The sequence below is a fragment of the Chiloscyllium punctatum genome, chromosome 3 (genome assembly GCF_047496795.1).
Source record: "Chiloscyllium punctatum isolate Juve2018m chromosome 3, sChiPun1.3, whole genome shotgun sequence".
Classification (NCBI taxonomy): Eukaryota; Metazoa; Chordata; class Chondrichthyes; order Orectolobiformes; family Hemiscylliidae; genus Chiloscyllium; species Chiloscyllium punctatum.
The window spans coordinates 17583043-17607910 of record NC_092741.1 but is presented as its reverse complement, the minus strand read 5'-3'; the positions used below and the strand labels follow the sequence as shown (position 1 = coordinate 17607910).

The window sequence follows — 24868 nt, the reverse complement described above, 5'->3', positions numbered from 1 at the left end:
GGAACTGTATGCAGTGCTCTAGCTGAGGTCGAACTAAGTGTCTTCTTTACATTTAGCAAAACATCCTTACTTTTGTTGTGGGGAACATCACCAGCCTCGGAGTCAGAATCGGGGTTCAATGACAGAGTTTATTGTACAAGGAAATACCGGGGCTCCAGGGAGAGAAAGACACCAACAGCACAGTGGTCAGCTGCAAGTCCTTTCTCAACCTGGAGCACATGTCAAGACACTTTTATACATTTTGTAATACAATAGGTCATTGATGAGGTTATTGTTTTTGTAACATGGTTTGTTTATTGTAAACATTGCAGAATCATTGATAGTTTCGCAGCCTTTGTTAATTTCAGCACAGACATTGTCAGTTTCAATGTCTGCATGGACGTCCATTGCTGTAGTAATGGGCACTAATCGCTCTTCCTGAAAGGGACGATTACACCAGCCCTGGCTATTAGCACTTTGTATTGAGTCTGTATCAAAGTGTTAGCATTTCTATCAAAGGTGTTGGCTGGACCCAGACACTTCGGCGGGCAGTATACACTACCTCCACCAGCCTTAAACTAATCAACTCGGTTGTGAGTGCATTGTGCTGGCATTCTGGTGGCCCCAGGCAGAGTCTGTGTTTGCTCTGCTGTTTCTCTCCATATTGTGATCCAGTGGCCATCTTGTGTGTCAAGTGGCCAACTGGTGGCTCAGCGGCCATCTTGTGTGTTTATGTGCCTAATGTCACCCTGCCCCATGCCATCTCCCACTTCACTTCCCCTTTGTTGTCAAGGAGGCGACTTTGGAGATCTCCCGCAGACCACCTGATTCACATGTAGAGGTAGGTCATCTCTAGGAGCTCCTCGTCCCGAGGAGTATCATGGAGTGTCAATTTCGTTGGGGGCTCTTCCGTAGTGACACTCACTGCTGGTAAAGTTCTCGTCAGTAGCGCCTTACAGCAGAGCTTTAAACACCCGCGGCCGACACAGAATACCAGCATTATTGCAATGAGGAGTACTATCCCGTCTGCCAAATAGGGTCCCAAAATCTTCCTATCAACCAATTTAGCCAGCTGCCTGTAATTGTGGCTCTCTGGGTGATATAATTGTCACCAATAATTGGACAAACTTCCTCTTGCTGTGCTAATTGATAATCCACTGCGTAACGTGTCTACTGTGTGTAGAGTCTGAGTTCAGCCAGCTCTGTATTCATTGCTTCCAGAGCTTTTGAGGTAATATTGCCTAAGATAGTCAGGCCGCATACAAGGTCACTTTGGTTTTTAGCACTAACAGCCCCTGCTGCACCCTCCAAAGATAGAGATCCCAAGAATCCCTATCCCAGTGATGAAGCCAAAGTGCTGGGAATCTGCCAGTCAGCGCAGAACTCCTGAGTGATGGAGTGAGTCACTATCCTTCTCCGAACATGTCCCTCGTTGGGGCGTGGTGCAGTAAGGGGTGCAATTGTCTCTACTGTGAACAGGTTTGGGAGGTTTGGAGTATCTGTTGTATAAATCCCCCTAAATAGAAACCCAAATCCCTTCACCTTTTGGTAACATACATTGTCCTGTCCTTCCATCTGTCTGTCCATACATGTCGTCCCTGATCCCCGGTATTTTCCCCAGCTGGTAAGTGTCTTGTGGGTATGTCCATGTGGCAGACCTGACCTGGGTACCATTGCACTGACCACATTTGAATTGTCTGCCCACAGTCACCTTCAAGCATGCCTGCTGACTGCAGGTGCAGGTGAACTGTCCCCGAGTGACTGTGCAGTGCTGATAAGTGCACTGTGTCTGGACGCATGAGTTATATTTGGGAACTCGGGCTTAAATGCATCCCCATCTCTGCCCTGTGAAACAGAGTGGGTAATTACCAGGTTTTAAATGGATTTTCCCCTCCCAATGGGCTGGTGGTCCTGCCCAGCTGCACATATTTACCCTGGAGTCCCTGTTTGTATTTCCCTATCTGCCCCTTACTTGGTTCTCTCGAGGTGTCTGCTGCATGAGGGCTCCACACTGGGGTGGTCACAAATAGCGATTCTACTGATCACACCAGTGGGTAGCAGACAGTTCGGTTCCCATGCAAACTTAGGTGGGTTTTATCGAAAAGATTATCTTCAAATCCTGACATGCCCCTGACAGTCACGACACTTAAACACAGTGAATTACATACAGGTATATATATTTTGCAGTTAAAATAAAGTTATCAGTCAAAGTCTTTGCTTGTGTCAGGAGGTGCAGTCATGCTTCTGTGTGGTTTGTTCTGGTGTGTTTTCGGTATTCCCCCCGGGATGACTGCCTTGTCCACCATCCCTGTCTGCACCTGGGGAATGGTCAATGACATTAGTTTGGTCACAGGAATCTTTAAACAGTTTTATTTCTGGGTCCAGTGCTTCTGTGTACCTTTTCCTTTACTATCTATGCAGGGCCAGGTCTCCCCACTTATTCCCATGTAGTATGGGGCAAAGCCTGGTTTGTCAGGCAATTCTCACACCAGGACATGGCTTCCTGTTGCTCGGACCTCAGGGAAGATTTTGAGTTCCCTGCCTTGTCTTTTTTGTCCTGTTTATCAATGACAGATTTCTGCATCCCTTTCAATTGGGTGCTTAACTCTATCACATATCACCGAATTGTGTCTTTTAGTGGACCCACCTGTGATTAATGACTCCAGCAATTGCATTGTTCACCTGGACATTAATTCATACGGTGTTAGCCCGGTTGCCTGATTCATGGTAGCTCTTAATTTCATGAGTCCGGCTGGCAGCACTTCAGCCCATGTTCTGCCTGAGGTTTGTATAGGCTAAGGTATTTTTGAGCATTCTATTCATTCTCTCTACTATCCCTGAGCTCTGGGGGTGATAGGGAATGTGAAATTCTTGTCTAATGTCGAGTAATTGGCAGACAGTCTTCATGACCTTGCCTGTAAAATGTGTCTCTTGGTCGGAGTCAATCTGGAGGGGTACCCCTACCTCAGGATAATCTCCTCTGCTATTATTCTGGCTACAGTGATCACAATGCAGCTTTTGGTCAGGAATGCTTCTACCCACCCGGTGAATTGGTCGATGATAACGTTTTCTCACAGGAAGGTGCTAGTGGCCCTATAAAGTCTATCTGAAGGTGACCATGCAGGTCAGGGCTGGTGTCCCATTTTAACTTTTATGGGTCTCCCTGGGTTATGTTGTGCACAAAGCATTGCATTTGTGGCAGTACATGGCCACCTCTCTTCCCATTCCCTTCCACCATCACTCTCTCCCAGGGCTTGCTATCATGGCCTCTCTACCAGTATGGAAGAGCCCATAGTGCAGTTCAAGCAATGTGTTCTGTATACATGCTGGCGCTACCACCTTATCTGCTTGCCTCCAGACACCATCCTCCCCTTTGAATGCCCCCTGCAGTTTCCATTGCTCTCTGTCTTTGTGTGGGGTGTCCTCCTATAGCTGGTGAATTTGGATAGCATCTTTCACTAATTCAGTGGTGGCTATTGCAGCCTCCTCAATGCCTTCTTGTTCCAAGGTTTTCTGAGCTGCTCGGTCTGCTGCCTGGTTTCCTTTGAATTTTAGCCAACTTGGACTCTCTATTCCTGGCTCCTTTTGATGGGCTTTTATTTTTTATTACTGCAGCCCCTTTTGGCTGATCACTGGCACGCAATAGTGCCTGAATTCTTAATTGGTGTCTGATAGGGGCTCCCCCCGCGGTGTGAACCCTCTTCTACCCCACGCCACCATGTAATCATGGACTACACTAAAGGCGTATTGACTGTCTGTATATATTTTCACTATTGTTCCTTTTGCTAGTTCCAGTGCTTTGGTGAGTGCTACCAGTTCTGCTGTCTATGCGAACAGACTTCCATCAATCCTTCCAGACATAACTGTTTATAACTTAACATTATAGGAGGTGACCTTACTTAGTCCCGTATATAATCAGTGGCAAGCCTGTAGCTCTCATCTGGCTTTATTACAGGCCAGGTCGGGGAATTAATTGTACTTGTGGCTGATGTCAGGATTCCCTGTTTCACTCGTCCTTTCACTATCTCCACGACTGCTTTCTCTGCTTCGGGTTTTATTGGGTATTGCCAGTGGGGCTTATGCTCTGGTCTGGGAACCCTTATTGGGTCTATGTTAACTAGACCTGTATCTAACTTTGTTACTGCCCATGCTCCAGGGATGGAGGCGCAGATGGCTCCCAATCCCCCCTTTTCGAGATTCCAGTTCCTACTGTGACTATGACCATTTTAATAGTTTCAAGGTGACTTGTAAGTTTCCTAATCTTGGTCTTTCAACTGTCCTATCTGGTCCAAATTAATTTCCCTTTTGCACAATCGATTAGAGCATTATATTCTCTCATGAGATCAGTGCCAGTTATGGTACCCTCGTTATTTTCCATGCATGGAATTTCATGGGGATTTATATATTGTTTATTTCTACAAGAGTAGTTTCGCTTAGGTAAGCTGGTGTTTTAGCCCCTCCTACCCCAGTTAAGAGAATCATTTTATTTGTGTTGGGTAAGGGTAACTTTGTGATGGATACAGCCGCACCTGTGTCTACTAGCATTTCACATTTCCTCCCTCCTGTTACTGTGGGCACGGAAATTCTCCCTTCTCCCTTACCCTCACGAATGGGGGCATCTGGTTGTCAGCTCTGCCTACCTGAGGATCCCCGCAGTTCTGCGATGTTCCAGGTGGTGCCCCATGCTTTTCCCAGCACACTACTTCTCTGTGTCCAATTCTTTTGCAGTGGCTGCAGTATTTTACATTGTTCCCTGCTCTAACTCTTGTATTCTGTCCACCAGCTCTAAATTTGTTCCAGGACCTTTCTCTACCTACTCATGGAGGCACTCACTTGTTCAATTACCCTACCTTTTTAGTTTTATTCTGTTTCTGTTAATCTCCGCTCTCTGTTGTGCTAATGTCTGTAATGAATCCCAACCACTTTTCTTCATTTGCTCTGTCAACCCTTGTCTGTCTGCCTTGTATTTCTCAATAAGGGAAACTGCAGTATCTTCTTTAAAACTGTGATTTGCCATTTAGCAGATTGTGTACCCCTGGATACCACTAACAGTAAGGCGTTCCTACCCAGTGGAGACTTCTCTACCCCCTGGCCAATAATACTGTCCCAGCACCATCCGTACGGCTGTAGTGGCCTCCTAGCAAGGTGTGCTCTCTACCGATAGGACTTCCCTACCCTCCTGGCCACCACTATTAGTCGGTACCTACCAGTCAGGCTGGGAATGCTGGCTCAAAAGGGTGTTCTCTCTACTGGGACTCCTCTACCCTCCCAGCCACCTCTACTGACCCAACACCTCCCGATAGGCCCAGAAACCTACCTCAAACCCGGTGTGCTCTCTACTCGCGGGACTCTTTACCCTCTTGGTCACCACCACTATTCAAGCTCTGTTGCTCTACTACGGACTGACAAGGTATCATGGTTACTCACAGGGTCCATGCTTCCCACCTTGATAACGTGTGCTCCACTGAGGTTTGGCTCTTGGTCAGAGTGATCAGCTCCTCTTCCTCACCACATTGGAAATTACAAGTACAAACAGCACCCGACTTTTAACTTAAATTCTAACTGGACGCTGCATTATTCGGCCCTACAGAGTCCAATGTTACCTGACTTTGTCACTTGTGCCTCACAACTCCTAGTGTCCTTGGCACCTCAATTCTCACTACACATCCCAACCTTCGCATGGAGGTGGGGGCTACCCCTCTTAACAACAGGTTTAGGGCAGGGCTTTTGAGAAAGGCACTACCTTGTCCTCAGGCCGTTTCAGCACAAGCAGCAGGTTCTTACAGCAGTTAATACAGTTAAACATTTATTCTCCAGTATTTATTCTCCACTTATTTTCCAGTATTTAACTCAGTATTGTAGCAAATTAGACATCACAATCGGTATACCTTTTAAACTGTGTCTTTGGCCCGGTCTGACTCTTCTCGTTTGCAGGTACAAATTGGTTCTTACCCCAGCTCCCTGATCGTGGCCTTCGACCAGGGCACCAGTAATAAGAACCATGCTAACAGCGCCAATTGTTGTGGGGAACATCAGCAGTCTCAGAGTCAGAATCAGGGTTCAGTGACAGAGTTTATTGTACAAGGAAATACCAGAGCTCCAGAAAGAGAAAGATATCAACAGCACAGTGGTCAGCTACAAATCTTCTCTCAACCCGGAGCACATGTCAAAATGCTTTTATACGTTTTGTAATACAATAGGTCAGTGATGAGGTTATTGTCTCTGTAACATAGTTTGTTTATTGTAAATATTGCAGAATCATTGATAGTTTTGCTGCAGTCATTGTCAGTTCCAGTGCAGCCTTTGTTAATTTCAGCCTGGTCGTTGTCAGTTTCAGCGCAGACATTGTCAGTTTCAACGTCTGTGTGGAAGTCCATTGCTGTAGTAATGGGCACTAATCACTCTTCCTGAAAGGGAAGATTACACCAGCCCTGGCTATTAGCACTTTGTATTGAGTCTGTATCAAAGTGTTAGCATTTCTATCAAAGGTGTTGGCTGGACCCAGACACTTCAGCGGGCAGTATACGCTACTCATCTGTATTGTCTCTCCCACCCACCTTAAACTAATCCAGTAGATTGTGAGTGCATTGTGCTGGCATTCTGGTGGTCCCAGGCAGAGTCTGTGTTTGCTCTGCTGTTTGTCTCCATATTGTGGTCCGGTGGCCATCTTGTGTGTCAAGTGGCCAACTTGTGGCTCAGTGGCCATCTTGTGTGTCCATGTGCCTAATGTCACCCTGCCCCGTGCCATCTCCCACTTCACTTTTGTACTCTGTGCCCCTATTAATGAAGCCCGTGATGTTTTATTAAGTTGTCTCTTTACTCCTGCCACCTTCAGCTATCTATGTACATGTACACCCACGTCCCTCTACTGCACATCCTTAAATATTGCATAATGAGTGACTGCAATGGGATATGCTGGAGCATCAATCAAACGTATCTATGAGGAGAGGAGGGTGGAGTCAGGTCACATTGTCCAGTGCATATTTTCAACAATTACTCAGCAACATTTTCTGATGGACACTTACCTGTAAATGTTCGATGCAAGCCAAGGAATTGAGTAAAATTAACTGGTATGGGTGGATGCTCTCATTTCAGTTGAGTAGTGTCCAAAGTAGGTTACACTGAGAGATTTGTTTCTTTAATTTATCTGCAACTGAAATGACAATTTACAAGTGAAGCATGTTTAACAGAATGACAGATTTAATTGTGTTTGACCTCACTACTGTATTATGATCTTTTTGTAAATTTCAGCCTGTATTTCTTCATTTGCTTGGATCTCTCCTACCACCTAACCTAACATCAAGATGACCAACTGCCCCATGTCCTTTGTTTTTACTGTGTGTTCTTCACCCTTTATGCAGCATTGTATCCATTGTTTCCAGGACAGCCTATGGAGATTTGGCCTGGGAATCCCCTCTTGTCTTTTGGCTCTTCCGTTTTGTTTTGGGAGAATGAGCATTGTGATTGTCCTCCACCAGTGGGAGTTACAGAGACCAGAACACACACACGTGCCCCACTTTGAAGGTTACAAATATGACATTCCCCCGCCCCATTCACTGTTATATCACTAACCCATACAAGCATGACTATAAATAACTGTATCTTTTGTTATGAAGGTGTAAGAGGTATTGTACCTTTAAGAGAGTTGAAGGGCTTAGCAAGCACACAGAGTGCTGGAGAATTTACAATATAACATTTGGTTCAGCAGCAAGCAATACCTGGGTTGGTATATGACAAAAACAAATTCAAATTTGGCTAATTAGTTTAAATTATGCCTCAAGATACTAAACTCCAATCAAGTTTGAATTTGGTATTTTGACAATATTGAAACCAATTAAACAATCCGATGCTTTGGGGTATAAGACCAGGAAAAACTGAACACTTGGGAGAGAACTGCTAAGCCACCAAGATATGCAGACTGCCCGCAGAATAGCTCTCTTAAAGGTACGTTTATCAATGACCTGTGAAACAGAAACCCTAAGAGGAAGGTACAAAGAGAAGATTCGACAGCTGGCTGGTTTTGAAATTTGAATTTGAATTTAAATCTTAATCAGGGGTTTTATCAGACCAGTATTGTAGAAGGGAAAGATTAAATTGGTTAGAGGAAGGAGTTGTAAATAGTTGTTAGCTAATTATTATCTGTTAGACTTTTAAAAAAAATAAAGTTTTTAATTTTTACTTTAAATAGTGACCTTTTGGATGTTCTTGACCTCTCGACCTTTCACAGATTACAGCACGGGGTGAATCTTTTCTGTGTGTCAGGTTTAAATTAGCGGAGGGGTTTACCCCGTGTCGCAACAATTTGAGAGCTCGTCCAGGATTTGAACTGGTTGAGACAGATTTGAATAGATTTGAGGGTACAGGAAATCCCAGCAAATTTAAACACTTGCAGGTTTGTGTCCTAGATCTTTAAATAAAACGTAGGTGAGACAATTTTGTTTAATTTTGGTGACTTGTGGTTGACTAAATTAGAAGTGAGAGAAGTGGCTCTTAAAATTGCTAAAGAGGTTCTGGGGTTTGAAGATGATTCTCAAATTTGTCAACACAGTTTAGAAAGAAAAAAAAAGCCATACTTTTAGAATTAGCAAAGAAGTTAGATTTGGGTTTAACCAAGGACAGAAGTAAAGCTGAAATTGAAAAACTTTAATTATAATTGAGGAGAATGGAGTTAGAAGATAAACAAAGAGAAAGAGAGGAAAGGGAGAGAAGAGAGAGAGGAAAAAGAGAGACAGAGAGGAAAAAGTCAGAGAGTAAAGGTTCTTAGCTAGCAAAGAGAGAAGGAAGAAAGGGAGAGAGAAAGAGAGAGAGAAGAAAGGGAGAGAGAAAGAGAGGGAATAAAGGGAGAGAATTTGAACTTGAGAAGTTGCGACTTAGTCAGCAAAGTCAAGTTAACAAGATGAAAATTAAAAGAGAAGGTAGTGATGTCTAAAAATATGTCAAAATTCTGCCACATTTTAATAAGACGTTGAAGCCTTCTTTATTTCATTTGAAAAACGGGCTAGGCAGATGGTGTGGTCTGAGGATTTTGGGGAGTGCTAGTTCAGATGAAACTAGTAGGCAGAGCTACTGAGGTATTTGCGCGCTGTCAGATGAGGTGTCAAGAGATTATGAAGAGGTTAAACAGGCTATTTAATGTGCTTATGAATTGGTATCTGAAGCACATAGACAGTGGTTCAGAAACATGAAGAAGGAACCAGGTCAGACTTATATTGAGTTTGAAAGAATTAAACATAGCCATTTTGATAGATGGGTGCGTGCTTTAAAAATAGATCGGACCTTTGAGGCTCTATGAGAGATTATTCTGCTGGAGGAGTTCAAACACTCACTTCCAGAGATGTTAATAATTCACGTGGAGGAACAGAAAGTTCAGGAACTGAGAAGGGCAGCAGAATTAGCAGATGAGGACATGTTGGTGCAAAAGACCAGCTTCCGGCCAGAATTTCATCCTGTGAGGGAGAGAACTAGGGAGAAGGGGAGATCCTACACTGCGAAACCAAGAGTAGAGAACACTGGTAACAGTTTATCACAGGTTAAAAAAGATATCCAAGAGGATGGACAGGAGGTGAAAGCTTCAGGTGTTTCCCCCTGTGGTAAAGTGTGACATGTAAAGTCACAGTGCTGGTTGTTAAAGAAAGGCACTGTGGGAAAGGATGTGGTAAAAGAAGCTAAGCCAGTGGCATTAGTGAAGGTAGTAAAGGAGACCCCAAGAAGAGCAGAAGAGCTGCAGGAGAGTGTACAGCCTAGGCAGGGGCTGGGTATGGAGTTAGTACCTGATCTCTATAAAGAATCTGCCCCTGTGGATAAAGTTTACTCAGAAAGAAAAGGGGGAGAAGGACAAGATAGTTATAATTTTGAGAGATACAGGATCTAACCAGTTGCTGATAGTGAGATGAGTGAATATACACTCTTTCTGATCTGTTACCTGTGAGTGTGGTAATTTGTGGGATAGATAGACAGAAATTGAGCATTCCCCTATGTAAGGTCAAGTTGGAGTGCCACGTCAAGACTGGGGAAGTTACAGTGGGACTGATTGACCGAGTGTGAGATCCAGGAATTCAGTTTGTTCTTGGGAGTGATTTGACAGGATCTAAGGTGGGAGTGACACCCCTTGTTGTGGAGAAGCCCAAGGAAGACCAAGAAACTGAGGAGTTAAAACAGAAATATCCTGATATTTTCCCAGACTGTGTAGTGACCCGATCCCACTGTCATAAGTCACAGCACAAAGTGAAAACTAAAGAGAAAGATGAAGGAGTTGAGGTTCAGTTAGCGGATACCCTGTTTGAGGTAATGGTGACGTTAAAACCTGAACAGGGAGAAGGTCAGACAGAAGTGTTTGGTCCTGAAAGGCTAAGGGACTTGCAACAGCAAGACAAGACGATAAGACCATAAGACCATAAGACATAGGAGTGGAAGTAAGGCCATTCAGCCCATCGAGTCCACTCCGCCATTCAATCATGGCTGATGCGCATTTCAGCTCCACTTGCCAGCGTTCTCCCCGTAGCCCTTAATTCCTCTAGACAACAAGAACCTATCAATCTCGGCCTTGAAGACATTTAGCGTCCCGGCTTCCACTGCACTCCGTGGCAATGAATTCCACAGGCCCACCACTCTCTGGCTGAAGAAATGTCTCCGCATTTCCGTTCTGAAATGACCCCCTCTAATTCTAAGGCTGTGTCCACGGGTCCTAGTCTCCTCGCCTAACAGAAACAATTTTCTAGCATCCACCTTTTCAAAGCCATGTATTATTTTGTACGTCTCTATTAGATCTCCCCTTAATCTTCTAAACTCCAACGAATACAATCCCAGTATCCTCAGCCGTTCCTCATATGCTAGACCTGTCATTCCAGGGATCATCCGTGTGAATCTCCGCTGGACACGTTCCAGTGCCAGTATGTCCTTCCTGAGGTGTGGGGACCAAAACTGGACACAGTACTCCAAATGGGGCCTAACCAGAGCTTTATAAAGTCTTAGTAGTACATCTCTGCTTTTATATTCCAACCCTCTTGAGATAAGAGACAACATTGCATTCGCTTTCTTAATCACAGACTCAACCTGCATGTTTACCTTTAGAGAATCCTCGACTAGCACTCCCAGATCCCTTTGTGCTTTGGCTTTATTAAGTTTCTCACCATTTAGAAAGTAGTCCATTCCTATATTCTTTTTGCCAAAGTGCAAGACCTCGCACTTGCTCACGTTAAATTCCATCAGCCATTTCCTGGACCACTCTCCCAACCTGTCTAGATCCTTCTGTAGCCTCCCCACTTCCTCAGTACTACCTGCCTGTCTACCTAACTTTGTATCATCGGCAAACTTCGCTAGAATGCCCCCGGTTCCCTCATCCAAATCATTAATATATAATGCGAACAGCTGTGGCCCCAGCACCGAACCCTGCGGGACACCGCTCGTCACCGGCTGCCATTCTGAAAAAGAACCTTTTATCCCAACTCTCTGCCTTCTGTTAGATAGCCAATCCTCAATCCATCCCAGCAGCTCACCTCGAACACCATGGGCCCTCACCTTGCTCAGCAGTCTCCCGTGTGGCACCTTATCAAAGGCCTTTTGAAAGTCCAGATAGACCACATCCACTGGGTTCCCCTGGTCTAACCTACTTGTTACCTCTTCAAAAAATTCCAACAGGTTTGTCAGGCATGACCTCCCTTTACTAAATCCATGTTGACTTGTTCTAATCAGACTCTGCTCTTCCAAGAATTTAGAAACCTCATCCTTAATGATGGATTCTAGAATTTTACCAACAACCGAGGTTAAGCTGATTGGCTTATATATATATGTGTGTGGAGGCAGACAATATTCTATAGGGTTATTATCTGAAAGGTAGAATTCTAAGACAGAAATGGAGACCACGGCAGGTTAGTGCAGAGGAGAAATGGGCTGAAGTGCACCAGATTGTGTTGCCGGTAGCATACAGACAGGAGGTGTTATGGGTAGCACATGAACTACCTGTAGGAGGTCACCTACAGGTACAAAAGACTCAGGCTAAGGTACAAAAACATTTCTACTGGCCTGGAATGCACAAGGATGTGGTGACCTTTTGCTGTGTGTATCATACGTGCCAAGTGGTAGGTCAGCTGCAAGCGGTAATAAAACCAGCAGCTTTGTTGGCAATTCCCGCATTTGAAGAACCTTTCACTCGGGTTATAACTGATTGTGTAGGTCCCCTCCTGAGAATTAAAAGTGGGAACCAGTCCTTGTTAACCATAATGAATGTGTCTACCAGATTTCCGGAGACAATTCCATTTTGGAGTATCAAGGCAAAAAGGGTAGTAGAAGAGTTAGTATCTTCCTTCACACAGTATGGGCTACCCAGAGAGATTCAGTCGGATCAAGGGTCAAATTTTACTGCTAGGCTGTTTATGAGGTTATGGATAGCTTAGATATACAGCACTTTCAATCCAGTGCATATCATCCTGAATCCCAGGGAGCTTTAGAAAGGTGGCATCAGACCTTGAAGACCATGTTGAGAGCGTACTGTCGGGATTACCGAATGATTGGGGTAAAGGTAATCCACTTGTTTTGTTTGCCGTTAGAGACGCCCCAAACAAATCTACTCAGTTCACTCCCTTTGAGTTAATATTTGGGCATGAAGTGAGAGGCCCTTTGAAATATATTAAAGAAAAATTGACAGGACCAAAGTCGGAGATCTCACACTTACATTATGTATCGGAGGTGAGGGAGAGACTAAATAGAGTAGGTGAGTTAGCTAAACAGCACCCAACGAGGGGACAGTGTAGAATGAAGCAGGTGGCAGATAAAAGCTCTGAGACTCGGATGTTTTCCCAAAGGGTTAATGTGTTACTATTGTTACCAGTGATAGGAAAGCCAGGTTTAATGGTCCCTATCAAAATGAGAAAAAGTTGAGTCAGGTAAACTATCTAGTAAAGATGCCCGATAGAAACATGTTGAAACCGTATTATACTGGAGAGAAAGAACTGGAGAAACAGGTGTTTATTACTGTCCCACAGAGTGAGGAATCAAATCCAGATGATGTGGATATTGACGTGCCTCAAAATAAATGTTAAAATGAAGGCGTTCTTGAGGAGTGGGATAGGTTAGTAAGCTATGTCTCATGAGCATAGAATGCAGTTAAAAGATATGTTATTGCAGTTTAAGAACATATGTAAGAATCAGATGGGGAGGACTAATGCTATTGCACATGAAGTAGATGTAGGGAATGCTGCTCCGATAAAACAACACCCCTATTTGCTTAATCTTTTCAAAGCGAGACGGATCTAGAAGGAGGTGGAGACCATGCTCGGTGAGGATATCATCGAACCAAGCCAGAGCGAGTAGAGTTCACTAATCATCTTAGTTCCCAACTGGACAGGACTCAATGATTTTGCATGGATTATTGGAAGGTCAACACCATTACAAAATCAGACTCATATCCAATTCCTAGATTGGAGGCTTGTGTCAAGAAAGTCTGACCAAATAGTTACATCACCAAGGGTTGGACTTACTGTGTGGTTACTAGCCAGTACCTTTACCAAGATGGCACAAGACATTTCTGCGTTTGTAACGCCAGGTGGGCTATATCAGTTTAAAGTGATGCCCTTTGGAATGAAGAACGCACTCGCCACATTCCAAAGACTCATGAACAGAGCTGTGGCTGGGTTAATAAACCATGCAGTCGACTTGGATGATGTCGTGATCTTTACTAAGTCCTAGAAAGATCACATGGTACAGTTGGCAGAGCCCTTTGAACAACCACGAGAAGCAAAACTGGTGATAGACTTAACCAAACCTGAATTCATGAAAGCAGGTGAGACGTTCTTCGGACATAACATCGGTCATGGAAGGTTGACCCCACGGAACACAAAGACAAAGGCTATCAAGGAATTTCCATGACCAGCCTCGAAGAACGAGTTGCTTCAATTCTTAGGACTCAGTGGATTCTATCGGAAGTTTGTTCCAACCTTCAGCAATGTAGTGGCACTGTAAGTTTCGATGGACAGAACAATACCAGGAGGCATTCGACCATTTGAAAGCAATATTAACCACTGCACCAAATCTTTCAAAACCTTTTAAAGTCACCATCGATGCTGGTGACATCGGTGTTGGAGCTGTACTGCTACAGGAAGATGAGGATGGGATTGAACTGCCAGTTGGTTACTTTTCGAAGAAACTCAACATCCAGCAGAGGAAATACTCCATGTTCGATAAAGAACTATTGAGTTTGGTACTGGCCCTACAATATTTTAATGTGTATGTCACGAACAATGTGTCGGATATGGTTGAGTATACGGATCACAATCCTCTTACCTTCTTAGAACGCTTTAAAGACAAGAATATGAGACTATTTCATTGTAGTCTTATGTTACAGACTTTTAATTTAAAAATCATACATGTAGCGGATTGTAAGAATGTAATCACAGATGTGTTATCACAGACTTAACTGATAAAGTTTAGATGATATTTGTATTTATCCAATGTTATGTATAAAAATAGGAAGAAGTTAAGGTGAACTTAGATTAAAGTTATCTGTATGTTATGGTAATGTGTTTAAGGAATAGAAAAAAAGCCATATTTTCATTATGATGGGGGAGGTGTTATGAAGGTGTAAGGGGTATTGGACCTTTGAGAGAGTTGAAGGACATAGAAAGCATACAGATTGCTGGAGAATTTACAAAGTAACATTTGGTCCAGCAGCCACCAGTATCTGGGTTACTGTGAGTCAGAGAGTCATAGAGATGTACAGCATGGTAACAGACCCTTCAGTCCAACCTGTCCATGCCAACCAGTATCCCAACCCAATCTAATGAGTCAAAAACAAATTCGAATTCTGCCAATCAGTTTAAATTATGCCTCAAGATACTAACTCCAATCAATTATGAATTTGGTATTTTGACAATATTGAAACCGATTAGGTGATCTGATACTTTGGGGTATAAGACCAGGAGAAATTGGAGGAGAACTGCCAAGCCACCAACAAACGTAGGCTGCCAACAGAACAGTTCTCTTAAAGGTACCTTTATCAACGACCTGTGAAACAGAAATCTCTAAGAAGAAGTAAAGATGACAGAGGAAGATACAAAGAGAAGTTTCTACAGCTGGCTGGTTTTCAAATTTGAAATTTTTGGTAAATCTTAATCGGGGGTTTTATTGGACCAGTATTATAGAAGAGAAAGTAAAAGGTAGGTTAGAGAAAGGAGTTGTAAATAGTTGTTAGTTAATTATTCTCTGTTATACTTAAAAAAAAAAGTTGTTAATTTTTGCTTTAAATCATGACCTTTGGGATAGTTCTCAGCCTCTCAAATCTTCACAGATTATAGCACGGGGTGAATCTTTTCTGTGTACAGGGTTTAAATTAGCAGAGGGGCTTACCCCGTGCTGTAACACTTTTAATTATCTGCTCTCACCCACTGTAGAATTAGTTTTTAAGGTGAAATTTGCAAATCAGAACCTGTGTGTTTAAAAGTCTTTTGTCTTTCACATGTCCACAACGAAAGTCTTTCTTTCTTGCAGACCTTTCAATACGAAGTCACAGTTACAACTTCTACCTGAATTTGCGGCATTTTTGAAAAAATTCTACATGCTATAATAGTACTTAAGTTTGCAATTCTTGTGGGTACATGCACCGAGCTGAGAATTTGGTTTGCAGACTTTTCATCCTCTTCCTAGGTGGCATCCACAGTGCTGTGGCGTCTCCTGTGAAGCCTTTAGATATCCCAGTTATTTTTCTGTTAAGCTAATTTTCTAATTTTAAGGTCCTTGTTTACTTATTTTACTGCATGTTCCAACCGATGCAACGTTTGAAATTCAAACAAAAGCTGAAATAGAAATGCTGCAAATATTTTCACTGATTGGAGCTGGGTGTTTTGGAAATGAAATATGAGGTGAAGTATATTGGCAAGTGGTATGTGAGGGATTTTCTACTAACATTAGTGCATGTGGTTAAAATAATACTATTGTAGTCATGCCTCTGGCTATTATTATCAATTTACTCGTGGAATGTGGGTGTGTCTGACTGGGCCAGTATTTATTGCCCATCCCTAGCTGCTCTTGAGAAGGTGTGGTGAGGTGCCTTTGTGAACAATTACAATGTAGGTACACCCATAAATGCTGCCGGGGAGGAGTTCCAGGAGTTTAGCCCAGCAACACTAAAAAAACATGATTTACTTCCAAGTCAGAATGGTGAATGGCTTGAAAGGAAACTTGCAGATGGTGGTGTTCCCTTGTATCTGCTCCATTTGCCCTTCCATGATGATGGATGTGGGTTCAGATGTTGCTATTTGAAGAACCTTGGTGAACTTCTGCAATGAATCTTGTAGATTATACACACTCCTGCTACAATGCACTTTTAGTAGAGGGAGTGAATATTTGTAGATGTGTTGGCAATCAAGCCAGCTGCCTTGTCCTGGAGCTCCTTGAGTGTTGTTGGAACTGTACTCATCCAGGGAAGTAGGGAGTATTCCATAATTCTCCTGACTTGTGCCTTGTAGGTTGTGGACAAGCTTTCAGGAGTCAGGAGGTGTGTTACTTGTGTGGAATTCCTAGCCTCTCACCTGCTGTTGTAGCCACAGTATTTATACGTATGGGCCCCAGCTATGCCTGTCTCTTTGTTGGCTATGTAGAACAGTTGATCTTCCGTAATTACACCGGCACCACTCCCCACCTCTTCCTCCGCTACATTGATGACTGCATTGGCGCCACCTCGTGCTCCCGCGAGGAGGTTGAGCAATTCATCAACTTCACCAACACATTCCACCCTGACCTTAAATTTACCTGGACCATCTCTGACACCTCCCTCCCCTTTTTGGACCTCTCCATCTCCATTAATGATGACAGACTTGACACTGACATTTTTTACAAACCCACCGACTCCCACAGCTACCTGGATTACACCTCTTCCCACCCTACCTCTTGCAAAAATGCCATCCCGTATTCCCAATTCCTCCGCCTCCGCCTCCGCCAGATCTGCTCCCAGGAAGACCAGTTCCACCACAGAACACACCAGATGGCCTCCTTCTTTAGAGACCGCAATTTCCCTTCCCACGTGGTTAAAGATGCCCTCCAACGCATCTCGTCCACATCCCGCACCTCCGCCCTCAGACCCTACCCCTCCAACCGTAACAAGGACAGAACACCCCTGGTGCTCACCTTCCACCCTACAAACCTTCGCATCAACCAAATCATCCACCGACATTTCCGCCACCTCCAAAAAGACCCCACCACCAGGGATATATTTCCCTCCCCACCCCTTTCCGCCTTCCGCAAAGACCGTTCCCTCCGTGACTACCTGGTCAGGTCCACGCCCCCTTACAACCCACCCTCCCATCCTGGCACCTTCCCCTGCCACCACAGGAATAGCAAAACCTGCGCCCACACCTCCTCCCTCACCTCCATCCAAGGCCCTAAAGGAGACTTCCACATCCATCAAAGTTTTACCTGCACATCCACTAATATCATTTATTGTATCCATTGTTTCCCCATGTGATCTCCTCTACATTGGGGAGCCTGGACGCCTCCTAGCAGAGCACTTTAGGGAACATCTCCGAGACACCCGCACCAATCAACCACACTGCCCCGTGGCCCAACATTTCAACTCTCCCTCCCACTCAGCCGAGGACATGGAGGTCCTGGGCCTCCTTCACTGCCGCTCCCTCACCACCAGACGCCTGGAGGAAGAACGCCTCATCTTCTGCCTCGGAACACTTCAACCCCAGGGCATCATTGTGGACTTCAACAGTTTCCTCATTTCCCCTACCCCGACCTCACCCTAGTTCCAAACTTCCAGGTCAGCACTGTCCCCATGACTTGTCCTACCTGCCTATCTCCTTTTCCACCTATCCACTCCACCCTCTCCTCCCTGACCTATCACCTTCATCCCCTCCCCCACTCACCCATTGTACTCTATGCTACTTTGTCCCCACCCCCACCCTCCTCTAGCTTATCTCTCCACCCTTCAGGCTCTCTGCCTTTATTCCTGATGAAGGGCTTTTGCCCGAAACGTCGATTTTACTGCTCCTCGGATGTTGCCTGAACTGCTGTGCTCTTCCAGCACCACTAATCCAGTATTTAAAAGTCTAGTCCAGGTTCTGGTCACTGGTAATTCATATGCATGTTGATAGTGGAGGATTCTGTGATAACAATACCATTGAATGTCAAGGGGAAATGGTTAGATTCTCTTGGAGTTGGTCCTTGGCTGGCACTTGTGTGACACAAATGTCACTAGGCACTTCGAGTCATAGAGATTACAACACAGAAACAGACCCTTCGGGCTAACTGGTTCATGCTGACCAGATATTCTAAATAAATCTAGTCCCATTTGCCAGCATTTGGCCCAAATCCCTCTGAACCTTTCTTATTTATATACCCATCTAGACGTGATTTAAATTATGCGATTATACCAGCCTCCACTCTGGCAACTCATTCCATACACACACCACCCTCTGCGTGAAAACGTTTCCTCTTAGGTCCCTTTTAAATCTTTCCACTCTCACCTTAAATCCACACCCTCTTGTTCTGGACTCCCCCACCCCAGGGAAAAGACCTTACCTATTTACCCTATCCATGCCCATCATGATTTTTTAAACCTCTAAATGGTCTCCCCTCAGCCTCCGATGCTCCAGGGAAAATAGCTCTTAGCCTAAACCTGGATATTGTTTCTATCGAGACTGCATTGTAAAATAAGAAGCACTCTTAATATTTTTTTGCCTAAACTTATAAGTTTAAGAATCACCATGATTTTATTAAGAATATTAATTCTTTAGAGGATCCATCTCAAGGGTTTTAGTCTATTGATGGGTTTTAATTGTTTCTATTGGTGTAGCATCAAGCAGTAAAGGTAAAGAACAAACAAATAACTACAGTGGTAGTAATAATTTTGCTACATGTAGTAAGGTAGTTCCTCAGCGAGTACGTTGATAAAAGCTATAACTGTGTGACACAAATCAGCAAGTGCCAGGAGAATGCAGGTTTATACCTGGTCCATGTGTATCTTATACCTGGTGAAAGCCCTGTTCTTTAATTCTTTGCAGATTGTGTTTAATACTCTAAACCTCACTGATTTCACCAGGAAGAATGTGAAGAGTGAAGGAGAGCAAGAGGAACAGAAATTCAATACAAAATACCTCCTAAAGGTGAGGGATGAGGGTAGACAGGGACCACAGCGAGGAAAAAAAAAAGTCCTCCCCGTGAAATGAAATTCTCCATTTGGGCAAAGTGAGTGATTCACTCATTCCAGAGCGAGTCATAGAGAGCTGCACAGCATGTAAACAGACCCTTTGGTCCAACTCAGCTATGCTTACCAGATATCTTAATCTAGTCCCATTTGCTAGCATTTGGTCCTTATCACTCTAAACCCTTCCTATTCATGTACCCATCCAGATGCCTTTTAAATTTTGAAATTGTACCAGCCTCCACCACTTCCTCCTGCAGCTCATTCCTCCACCACTTCCTCGTGCACCACCCTCTGCATCAAAGATTTGCCCTTTAGGTACCTTTTAAATCTTTGCCCTCTCACCTTAAACCTATGCCCTCTAGGTTTGGACTCCCCACACCAGGGAAAATACCTTGTCAATTTACTCTATTCACCCTATTCATGCTCTTCAAGATTTTACAAACCTCTATAATGTCACCCTTAGCTTTGATATTCCAGGGAAAATAGCCCCAGTCTATTCAGCCTCTCCCTACAGCTCAAACCCTTCAACCCTGGCAACATCCTTGTAAATCTTTTCTGAACCCTTTCAAGTTTCACAATATCCTTCCTATAGCAGGGAGACCAGAATTATATGCAATATTCCAATTGTGGCCGAACCAATGTCCTGTACAGCCACAACATGACCTCCCAACTTCCATACTCAATGCACTGCCCAATAAAGGCACGCATACCAAACTCCTTCTCCATTATCCTGTCTACCTGTTGACTCTACTTTCAAGGAACTATGAACCTGCACTCCAAGGTATCTTTGTTAATCAACCCTACCTAAGACATTACCATTAAGTGTATAAGTCCTGCCCTGATTTGCCTTTCCAAATTGCAACACCTCACATTTATCTAAATTAAACTCCATAAGTCACTCCTTGGCCCATTGACCCACCTGATCAAGATCCTTGACAACTGAATTGGGTTTGTTTCTGTCTTGTGATGACATAGCCTTGCTGTAGAAAACATGTGAAATGCTTTGTTATCTGTAAGGTACTTTGTTTCCTTGCACAAGAACACAGCCCTATTTCATCATCAAACTGGAGACAAAACAATAAAAGAATCAGAAAGATGATTTCCAATATTAAAGTTCTTTGTCATGAGTAAAAACAGGAGAACCTGGGCTCTCAATTAATGGCATCAACAATCCTAACACCTTTAACATTATAAAACATTCCAAGGCGCATTGCAGGATTATTATAAAATGAAGGATGACAGCCAGCCACAAGAAGACATTAGCTCACATGAGTAAATCTTTGGACAGGGATTTGCAATTTTATATTTATACACAAACAAAGTAGAACTAATTTGGATTGTGATTAACTATTTCTCTTTTCCTTCTTGACCAGTCTGCAGCCTTTGACTCAATCTGTTCTATCCCCTACTTCCATTTGTATAACATTGTGTACCACACTTCCTGCCTCAGCCCAGCTCCTGCTGAAGATTCATTTTTTATGTTTATTACTTCTAGATTCAAGTATTCCAATGCTCTGAAGGTCAGCTTCAATCTCCCATTCTTCAAGTTTGAGCTTATCCAAATACTTGCTGTCTGGGTCCTAACATCTACCCATTACCCACTTGCCTCACTTTCTAGCATTGGACTCAATTTTTAAAAAATGCTCATCTTTGAGATCCATCCATACCTCAAGTTTCCCTTTGTGTGCAACCTCTAGCTTTCCAATCAACTTAGATGTCCATGATCTCCAGTCCTGACTTTGTGGATCTCTGATATTCTTTCGAACATAGAACATAGAACAATACAGCACAGAACAGGCCCTTCGGCCCACGATGTTGTGCCGAACATTTGTCCTAGCTTAAGCACCTATCCACGTACCTATCCAATGGCCGCTTAAAGGTCGCCAATGATTCTGACTCTACCACTCCCACAGGCAGCGCATTCCATGCCCCCACCACTCTCTGGGTAAAGAACCCACCCCTGACATCCCCCCTATACCTTCCACCCTTCACCTTAAATTTATGTCCACTTGTAACACTCTTTATTCTATCATAGGCAGCTGAAGGCACAGCTACCAAAAGAGCTAATCTTTGGAATTCCTCCCAAAACCTCTTTACCATGTTGGCCTGGCTCTGTCCTTCTCAAAGGCATTATTACAAATATCATGTCAACAGGTCAAATTTGGTTTTATCATGTGGTCATGATAACCACATTCATAAATGTTGGCAGATGTTAGCCTGTGATGCTGACACAACGAAAGTGAATTTAACATAAACAGGAATGAGTCAGTAGAGACAGTCATGAGAAAAATAAGGCAATTAGTTGATGAAATGGGTAGGAGATAAGGAAGAAAATCAGGCTTAACAGTCATTTCTGTTTGAATTTACTTGATTTCTGTGACCCACAGATGGAGAGGAATTTGTTAAGTGTGTACAAGAAAGTTTTCTGATTCAGCATGTAGATGTACCTACCAGAGAAGGTGTAAAACTTGACCTACTCTTGGGAAATAAGGCAGGGCAGGTGACCGAGGGGTCAGTGGGGGAGCACTTTGGGGCCAACGTTCATAATTCTATTCGTTTTAAAATAGTGATGGAAAAGGATAGACCAGATCTAAAAGTTGAAGTTCTACATTGGAGAAAGGCCAATTTTGACGGTAGTAGGCAAGAACTTTCAAAAGCTGATTGGGGGCAGATGTTCACAGGTAAAGGGATGGCTGGAAAATGGGAAGCCTTCAGAAATGAGATAACAAGAATCCAGAGAAAGTATATTCCTGTCAGGGTGAAAGGAAAGGCTGGTAGGTATAGGGAATGTTGGATGACTAAAGAAATTGGGGGTTTGGTTAAGAAAAAGAAGGAAGCATATGTCAGGTATAGACAGGATAGATCAAGTGAATCCTTAGAAGAGTATAAAGGCAGTAGGAGTATACTTAAGAGGGAAATCAGGAGGACAAAAAGGGGACATGAGATAGCTTTGGCAAAGAGAATTAAGGAGAATCCAAAGGGTTTTTACAAATACATTAAGGACAAAAGGGTAACTAGGGAGAGAATAGGGCCCCTCAAAGATCAGCAAGGCGGCCTTTGTGTGGAGCCACAGAAAATGGGGGAGATACTAAATGAGTATTTTGCATCAGTATTTACTGTGGAGAAGTATTTGGAAGATATAGACTGTAGGGAAATAGATGGTGACATACTGAAAAATGTCCAGATTACAGAGGAGGGAGTGTTAGGTGTCTTGAAATGCATAAAAGTGGTTAAATCCCCAGGACCTGATCAGGTGTACCCGAGAACTCTGTGGAAAGCCAGAGAAGTGATTGCTGGGCCTCTTGCTGAGATATTTATATCATCGATAGTCACAGGTGAGGTGCTGGAGGTTGGCTAACGTGGTGCCACTGTTTAAGAAGGGTGGTAAGGACAAGTCAGGGAACTATACTCCGGTGAGCCTGACCTCGGTGGTGGGCACATTTTTGGAGGGAATCCTGAGGGACAGGATGTACATGTATTTGGAAAGGCAAGGACTGATTAGGGATAAGTCAACATGGCCTGTGCATGGAAAATCATGTCTCACAAATGTGATTGAGTTTTTTGAAGAAGTAACAAAGAGGATTGACGAGGGCAGAGTGGTAGATGTGATCCATATGGACTTCAGTAAGGCATTCAACAAGGTTCCCCATAGGAGACTGGTTAGCAAAGTTAGATCTCACGGAATACAGGGAGAACTAGTTATTTGGATACAGAACTGGCTCAAAGGTAGAAGACACAGGATGGTGGTGGAGGGTTGTTTTTCAGACTGGAGGCCTGTGACCAGTGCCACAAGGATCAGTGCTGGGTCCACTACATTTTGTCATTTTTGTAAATGATTTGGATGTGAACATATGAGGTAAGTTAGTAAGTTTGCAGATGACACCAAAATTGGAGGTGTAGTGGACAGCGAAGAGGGTTACCTCAGATTACAACAGGATTTAGAAGGATATGAACCAAACACAGACAATTGGAACTCGTTCAGTTTAGGAAATGTGGTCATCATCAGGCCGAAAGGCCTGGTTTCATACTGTATGACTCTAAGAATCTAAAATACACCTCTTAACACCATTGTTTCATCATATTTCCCCTTACTGCTTTTTTAGTGATCCACTGCTAGTTTTTAAAGTCTTCCCAATAATTTTCACCACATTGTATACATTTCCTTTTATTTTATGCTGTCCCTGACTTCCCTTGTCAGCTATGGTTATCTTGTCCTCCCCTTAGAATGTTTCTTCTTCCTTGGGATAATTTTCTGCTGTGCCTCCTAAACTACCCCCAGAGACTCCTGCCATTGTTGCTCCACCATCTTTCTTGATAGGCTGCCCATCCAATCAACTCTGGCCAGCTCCTTCCTCATGTCTTTGCAGTTACCTTTGCTCAATTGTAATACAGTTATGTCAGATTCTACTTTCTCCCTCTCTAACTACAAGTTGAATTCTATCATATTATGGTCACCGTCCCTTTCACCTTAAGCTCCCTAATCAAATCTGCCTCATTACACATCGCCAAAACCAGAATTGCCTGTTCCCTCGTGGGGTCTACTACAAGCTGTTCCAAAAATACCATCTCGTAGACATTCCACAAATTTTTTCTTGAAATCTGCTACCAACCTGATTCTCCCGGTCGGCCTGCATATTGAAGTCACCCATGATTAGCGTAATAGTACATTTCTTACATGCCTTTCTATCTCCTGATTTGTTTTCTTTCCCACATCCTGACTACTGTTAAGAGGCCTGTACTTAACTCCCATCAGGGCCTTTCTTCCTTTGCAGTTCCTCAGCTCTACCCACACAGATTCTATATATTCTGGCTCAATGTGCCTTCTTGCTGGTGATTTAATTGCCTTTTTTACTAACAAGGCAACCTAGTGCCTGTCCTAATGATAGGAATGTACGCTTGGATATTTAGTTCCCAGCCCTGGTCCCCTTGCAGCACGTCTGGAATACCCACAAAAGTGTACCAGCCAATTTCAGTTTGTGCTATAAGCTCATTTACCTTGTTTCATATACTGTGTGCATTTAAGTGCAACACCCTCAGTCCTGCACTGACTGCCCCCATCTCATAGCAGTTCCCTTATTTGCTGTGTCTGAAATTAGATTCCTGATTTTTCCGTACTCCATGTCCTATTACTTGTTGTGGGAACTTTAATAACATCAGCTGAACCATCCCTCCCTTCAACTTTTTCCATAATTCTTCTTCGCTTTCCCCCTCCCCTCCCCCCATCCTCCTCAGCCCCAACCATCCTATCTGGTTTAAAGCTTTATCCACAGTGATTTACCAGGACTCTGGTCCCAGTATAATTCAGTTGGAGCCCTTCCCCTCAGAACAGATCACTCCCTCCCCAGTAATGTCTCATGACTCCAAACCCATTTCTCCCACCCCAAATCTTAAAGCCACATATTTACCTCTTTAATCTTGTGAACTCTGTGCCAATTCACTTTGGCTCAGGTAGTAATCTGAAGATTATTACCTTTTTGGTTCTGGTTTTTAATTTGTCTGCTGGCTGTTCATATTCCCTCAGCAGAACGTGTTTGCACTTCCGACCTATACTTATGGTACTTACATGGACCACGACAACTGGATCTTTCCCCTCCCGCTCCTTTGTAGCCCAGATGAAATATTCTGAACCCATGCACGAGGCAGGCAACACAGCCTTTGGGACTCTGAAGCCTGGCCACAGAAAATAGTATAGTCAGGGGAATAAGCACTATCTCGATTGCAATATTTCTTTTTTCTACCCCCTTTTGAACA

General features: G+C 43.6%; 1 long non-coding RNA gene across 1 annotated transcript; it reads right to left on the bottom strand.

Annotated features, from left to right (window-relative positions):
* Positions 1-2171: 2171 nt before the first annotated feature.
* On the bottom strand, positions 2172-24868 carry LOC140454518 (uncharacterized). Its single transcript, XR_011952708.1, has 3 exons — positions 24681-24868; positions 7005-7132; positions 2172-2297 (listed from the first exon to the last, which is right to left on the bottom strand). It is a non-coding gene; the product is annotated as an uncharacterized lncRNA (long non-coding RNA).